This window comes from Notothenia coriiceps, unplaced genomic scaffold (assembly GCF_000735185.1).
Source record: "Notothenia coriiceps isolate Sejong01 unplaced genomic scaffold, NC01 NC01_scaffold00003104, whole genome shotgun sequence".
Taxonomy (NCBI): domain Eukaryota; kingdom Metazoa; phylum Chordata; class Actinopteri; order Perciformes; family Nototheniidae; genus Notothenia; species Notothenia coriiceps.
In genome coordinates, this window is record NW_011335805.1 from 11,793 (window position 1) to 19,029 (window position 7,237).

Below are 7,237 nucleotides of genomic sequence, written 5' to 3' on the forward strand. Positions count from 1 at the left end.
AGTGCAATAAGAGTCTATATACAAGTGACTGGAATATGATATATTAAATAAATCATTTCTAAGTTGCAGCCAGATTAATGTTATGGATGTTGTTTCAAAAGGAAAAGTAAATAAAAGGAATATGTGAAATGTGTAGTATCTAGACGACAACATCTCCTCGGTGCTATTTTCTGTCTTGTACTCGTCCTGCAGATCTGGTTCTTACTGTACGGCTCTTTGCTGCTAAAGCAGAAATCAAACCTGTGATGAAATGTTCTCTGTCCAGAAACCTGGAAGCTCCTCTCAGCCGCTGAGACTTCGAGGTCTCCTGGGAGGCGATTCGGTTCCAGCAGTTTGGGCTGGTGGTTCTCGTGGCCTCGGACACGACAGTTAGGAGGTTCAGACGGGTTTTAGGGTTTGAGGGTTTGGACACTCAGGATGGGAGGCTTGTACTGAACGGTTGCTGGTTTGAATCCGTACAACAGCTGGGAGAGTGTGTTTAAAACCTCATGAGGACAGAGCCAGAGGAAAACAAGAAATTATATAATCTACAGGAAGAAAATACACATAATATGGAATGTGAGTTTCGGGATACTGAGTAAAAAGACAGAGACGAATAGATAAACTAGATGGCTACAGTGGTTAAGGATTTTTTAATTCATACTTTAATTTTCTCTGATTCGTCGTCGGCCTTTATTAAAGGGCACTGTGAGCATTTTAAAGGACAAGTACTTTTTAATTAACTCTTATTAAACTTATTTTTAAAGTAGACATTTTATTTATAGTTGGTTATTTTTAATGCTGAAGTTTTGATTGTTGGTTTGGCATTTCAAAATGAAAAAAAGGCTCCTAAAATAAGAATATTGTCCTTTCCCCCCTCAATTAAGTTGAAAATAATATGATTAAATAAAACATCTACTGCCAAACGTTGAAGGGACATACCGGACATACACATACCATCGCGAATGATCGAACACTTACACTAAAATGTGTAAAAAGCCCCAAGAAAAGGATATTATAGTTCACCATGTTCTGTGGAATATTTCCTACTATTTACTCTGGACACAGCACTTTCTGCTGGATTCAGAGCCCAGATTATCTTAAAATATTACAGCGCACACAGAGAGAGAAAGGGTTATGCAGCAGAAAAAGACAGAGAGAGAGAGACAGAGAGAGAGAGCGAGCTATGGACAGACAGAGAGAGAGAGCGAGGTGCCCCTGTCACCAGTGGGTAACCACACACTTCATCCCATGGCTCCAGACACACACACACACACTGAGGCCAATGATATGTTGGGAAACGTAGTGAGGGGGAAACCTGAGAAGGGGAAAAATGACCAAAGAAGAAAAACAATAACAAAAAAGACCAAAAAAGATGGACGCCTTGTCTCTGTGTCACTGGTTTTTTTCTGCTTCGTCTCTGTTACTCTGCCAGACTGTCTATTACAGTAAATACTGTGTTTAGGGTTATTTATTGTCATTGTATGAAACAGGGTTGCACAATCAAATGTAGAAATAATCATCTTCATGCTGTTACATAAGGAAAACAAAAAATCAAACCAGTATGGAGGATGAGTTGAGACACCATTTGCAATAATTCCAGTTAATGCTTTCTCTCTCTGTTAAAGTAAGAGACTGGAGAAGGTTACCCTTTTTAAATTTCCCTAAAAATACAACTTTTTTAAAGCTTTTTATCACCAGATTGGACATTTTTCGATGAGCATGACCTCAAACCTTTCAATTGCGTCTCTTTTGTAAATTCAACAAATACTTTATTTGGTTTTGTTGACATTTAGCAGGGTGTTGTCTAAAACACATTCTGCACGGTTTCAGGTTTTTCTCAATATGAAGTCTAATGGTTGTCTACATCCTGTTTTTAAGCCTAAACTTAACCAAGGCATAATAACACTTGTTTTTTCTTCGTGAAATAATGTGACACAAAAAAAAGAGTGACATGTATGCATATATTATGAATGCAATAGTTGCATTTGATAGACATACAGACACAATATACTGTAGAGCATTTACAATGATGATTTACAGTATATAAGGGGATTCAGATTGGACTGAAATGGCCAAAAAATGTCTCCTTTTCTTTGGATATATTTAGAAATTCTTGTGTCTCTTTTACCTATCTATTTTTGTAAGTAACAACAGGGTGTGTATGTCAAACTATTGAACGCACCAATCTGATTCAATACAATATAACTTATTGTTCATAGTTTGCACTCCCTTTTTATAATGTTTCCCCTTTTTAAGTTTTTCTGTCTATAATAATTTCCATTCTACATCTCCATCACTTTTCATTTTTCTTTCAATTTCCCACACTCTTTTTCTCTCTGTCTGCTGCTAACGCTTACTACGGCGTCATGCTGGGTCACCACTCTCTCCACACACACACACACACACACACACACATGCAAACCAAACAGGCACCCACAAACACACACGCACAGACACATAGACACATAGACACAAACACACAGGCACCCACACATGTATTCATGTAAATGTACCGATGTGAGGTCCAGCGGAGTGAGGACCACCGTGGTCCTCACTCCGCTGGACCTCACATCGGTACATTTACATGAATACATGTGTGGGTGCCTGTGTGTTTGTGTCTATGTGTCTATGTGTCTGTGCGTGNACGTACGTACGTTACTTAGTACGTTATTAGTAGTGTAGTAGTAGTACGTAGTAGTGTGTGTGTGTGTGTGTGTGTGTGTGTGTGTGTGTGTGTGTGTGTGTGTGTGTGTGTGTGTGTGTGTGTGTGTGTGTGTGTGTGTGTGTGTGTGTGTGTGTGTGTGTGTGTGTTTGAGTGTGTGCCTGCGGTTCTCCATGTGTATGTGATCTTTACAGACTGATGTTAGATGACAGCTGGTTGGTTCACGCTGTAAATGTGTTTGTGAGTTTGTGCAACTTTCAACTTCTTTGTGTGGAAGTTTGTGCATCTGTGTGTGTGAGTGTGTTTTGTGTGTGTGCAAGCTTGCTTGTGTGCGTGCGTGCATACAGATGTGTGTGTGTGTTCAACACTTTTCATTTATTACACGTGTGTTTGAATTTCCACTTTGGCTTTGACCGCTGGGCAGTCCATAAAATAATGACCTGTGTGTGTGTGTGTGTGTGTGTGTGTGTGTGTGTGTGTGTGTGTGTGTGTGTGTGTGTGTGTGTGTGTGTGTTTGTGTCACTGTCGCATAATAAACAGGAATTGATGACAGATACAGTTGAGACACACAGTCTTGCCTCTGTGTTTTTAGGCAGTTATTCGTCTGTAAATTACTTTTTATATTAAAATGTTTTTCTCTTTAAATCTATTTAAAACATATCTGTTTTTGATTTAGATTTGACGGAATGATTAAAGAATTGCAATTAAGGTTCTTGTAAGAAGATCATATTTTCGCCAGATGAATCATATGGTAATCTTTATATTAATATAAAACAGGAGATCATTTGATTGCAGGAACATGAGTCTTCCAGGCAACTTTTCATACACATGTTGTTCACATCTGGGTCACTTTTTCACTCACTTAATCAGACACAGAAAAGTAGACATTTTAACTAGTTGTGTTTTTTTTTCAATATAAATGCAAGTCGAGGGAACGGATGCCACGCTATGTATTTGTATCACTAGTTCTGCGTCAGAAACATTCAAACTATACTGCAGGACAGATGCTTATGTAAAATGCAGGGAAGGTGGTTGTTCTTGGGGATGTTAGGGTGCACATCACTGAATTTGCATGATATATTGTGTATGTTCCTATCGATTCCTAAGAGTATGTAGATGTATTATTTTCATAATAGTCATTCAGGTAGAGTTTTAGACAGTTTTAAGTTTAGCAAACTTATTACAGTACAAAGCAACAGTTGATGAGCTGCTAACAACTGTCCTTTTGGCAAACTCAGACGTATCAAAGTGTATGGAAAGCCGCATTTGGGTAAATAGCCACCTTAGAGCGCACTCTGGCACAAACTGTACCGGGGCACTTTTGGAAAGTACGGTTCGTATATTCAGAGCAGCTCACTCTCAGAGGGGCAAAGTAATGTGCTGTGAACGTGTGGATAACATTTGAGCAAAACAACTTAACAATAATCTATAGTTAACTAGCTCACATGTTCTCTAAGTCCTAATGTTAGATAGGATAAATAGCCAGTTTTGTCTCTTAGAACAACAACGCTCTCATTTAAGTGTAGAGTCTATGATTGGAGATACGAAGGCACCCGTTATCTGCTTGTTTGTGAAATAAACGATCCATTGTTTAAAACATGTAATATGTTAAGCTTGGCAACCATAGCAATAGTAACTAAGGTGGGGTATGGCTTTGCAAATGGTCAGCTAATCCGATAACGTTTATTTTAACGCTTAACCTCTTGGTCACCAGGCTTAGTGACTCTGGCTGTGTACATACCTGGCAATTTCTGTATGGCTCTGTGTGGACTACATGATGTCATGGGGGGGGGGTCTCTTTCCCTCCCTGCTGCAGGATGCCAGCTCTCCTCCATACTCCCACTGCTTCCTGTTTCCTGACTCTGAAGGAAGTAGCTCTGCGTTCACTTCCTGTCAGAGGGGCTGTTGGGGACAAGAATGGAGAGGAGGTTGAACAGCTTGTAATAATGTTGGCAACACTGTATGAGGTCAGGGGAAAACTCTTTGACCTCATACAAACTATATAAAGCACTAATGAATATAAAATAAAGTGCAGTATACTAAAAGTTCAGAACATGAAAGTAAATCATTAAAAGTCAGGTCAAGGACAATAACTTGAATATCTTCCCAGCCTCGGTGGATTACGACTCTGGGATTCAAGTTTCCGGTCAGGGAGGAAGATGAATTGTGTTTATGTCGAGTGTAACCTGATGACAGTTGGTCTATTTGAACAAATCAAAGGAAAGACAGAATGACCCTGACTTTACTTTTAATAGACACCAAGGCAACTCCCCACATCTCCTCATCTTCTTTTATTAGCTTTTCTTCTCTCTCGGTCTGTGTTCCTGGCTCTCCTTGTCTTTCCTCTTGTCTCTTCCTCTTAAGCTACTGTATGTGAAAAAGTTTGATGGATGAAACCGTTCATTTACATAAGGACAAATGTGAGATTAGATGAAGAACTGAAAAGGTAACGCAGTGGAGTCTTCCATACATGTCTGTGTATAATTTGTGACATTTCTGAAATATCCCTGACTACATGTAGCCTCTAAAGACACAGACTAAAAATAATCCAGCTTCACTTTTCATAATGTGTAATCTTCAGAAGGGAGACTGGAAGAAAACAGTATGTTTAAGTGACCCAGCACTCTGGTGTGTGTGAAATTATGACAGGAACAAAAGAGTGACTTTGTGATTTGAAGAGTGATTTGCCATCTTATGTCACCTGACCTAAGGCCCCCCAAAAATCTTAAGGACAAAGTTGAGGTTGTTGTGGGTCCACGAAACGTTGAAACTCCTTGCTCATTTCCAGAATGCAGACATGTGTGATTAAAGCAAGGGTCACGATCATTCCCTAATCCCAACCATGTTTTTATTGTTGAGTTCATGATTACACAGGTCCCCTAACTTCTGGAAAGTCTCTCGTCAAGGACATGTTTTGGGGTTGCAATGTGATGTAAATATGAAAATTGACATAATTAGAAAGCTTTGGAAAGTTGAACTCCTGACACCTGACCAATCACTGTGGGACGTGGAAGAGATCATTAGAGTGTCAGTTTTGGAAAGTATTGAAAACTTGTCAGATGAAGTTCCCTTTTTATTTATTTGTCTTTTTTTTCCCTCACGTATTGTTTCTCTGTTCTCCAGCCTTACCCTACTCTTCCTCCCCACTATCTCCCTCCTCTCCCCCTCGGTGGGAGCCAAGGTGTGGGTGTTAAACCTCTGCGGTCTGCTGGTTTGGTGGCCTTGGCTTTGAAGGGCTTGTGGGTTGCGGGTTCAGATCCCAGGCAGGCCTGACCACTAACCTTCACTGGTGGAACCCAGTTATCACCGTGGAAACAGTCAAAGCAGCCAATCAGAGGGCGAGGAATCTGAGTCAGCAGAGAGACAGAAGAAAACGTTTTTATTCTACTCTAGTTAGTCATTTGTCTTAAAATGACTCAGTGTTCACTTTTGTTTTGCTCTTTGTTTTGCAATTTTAAAGACAGAATGAACTTTGAAAAATAACACATAACAAATGAAAAATGAATTAAAGATGAGAAATTGAGAAAATGCATGATAGCAGTTTATCTGATACGAAAACATAATAACAGAAATTGTGAAAAATAAAAAGAGCAGAGTGATTTTAAATATTGGAAAGGAAATAAATACAAAAACGAAATGTATATTTAAGTCAATAAAATTAATTGATTGGTTTATTGAGCATGTGGCTGTTTACTTACTTACTCATGTAAACTGTTTGTTGAGGTTTAGATCTGTGTGTTATTTGTTTTTATTAAAACTTGTTCACAGGGTCTAAAACGTTTCTAGCATTGAGCAAATGAAGCGTGAAGTGTTACGATAAAATGAACATCTATGTATTTGTTTTCTCCTTCCCCACTTACTGTAAAAACAAAAGTTTGTAAGTTTATACTTATATCCATCCTGCTCAAATTGTGCTTATGTTCCCTAATTAGTTGTTTCTGTCTTGCCTGTTTCAGATTGTATCTTTCCCTATTTTCCTCTCTCTCTCAGTTGTCGCGTTGCTACCTTTCAAAACAACTCACAACATTTAAGATGAGAAACAGTTATGTTAAAAAAAAAATCATGGGAACAGTGGCGCAAACAAGAGAGAAATGAAACCCAAATGAGAGACAACAGTCTGTTTGAGTACAGTTGAGGACATTTTTGGGGACGTCAGGCTCTTTGTGGTCTCAAACATCTATTTTTAAACCCATTACAAAAGTACCCATGCTATTTGGGGAAGAGTGGCTCCAAAAGTTTCTGTTATAATTCAGACTATTTATCTTTCTGGCAACCCTGGTTTCCCTAAACCTACATGCATGTCTAAACACTGGGTTTATGAGAGCAGCGCTGATGTGGAAATCTCCTAAAATTAAATGGAATTTCAGCCCACTTTTATATATTTGTCTGTTGTTGGTTTTGTCCGCGGCGTTGTCACTATAACAGGCACTGACGCCGCGTGGGAGTGTGTGTGTGTGTGTGTGTGTGTGTGTGTGTGTGTGTGTGTGTGTGTGTGTGTGTGTGTGTGTGTGTGTGTGTGTGTGTGTGTGGAGAGAGTGGTGACCCAGCATGACGCCGTAGTAAGCGTTAGCAGCAGACAGAGAGAAAAAAGAG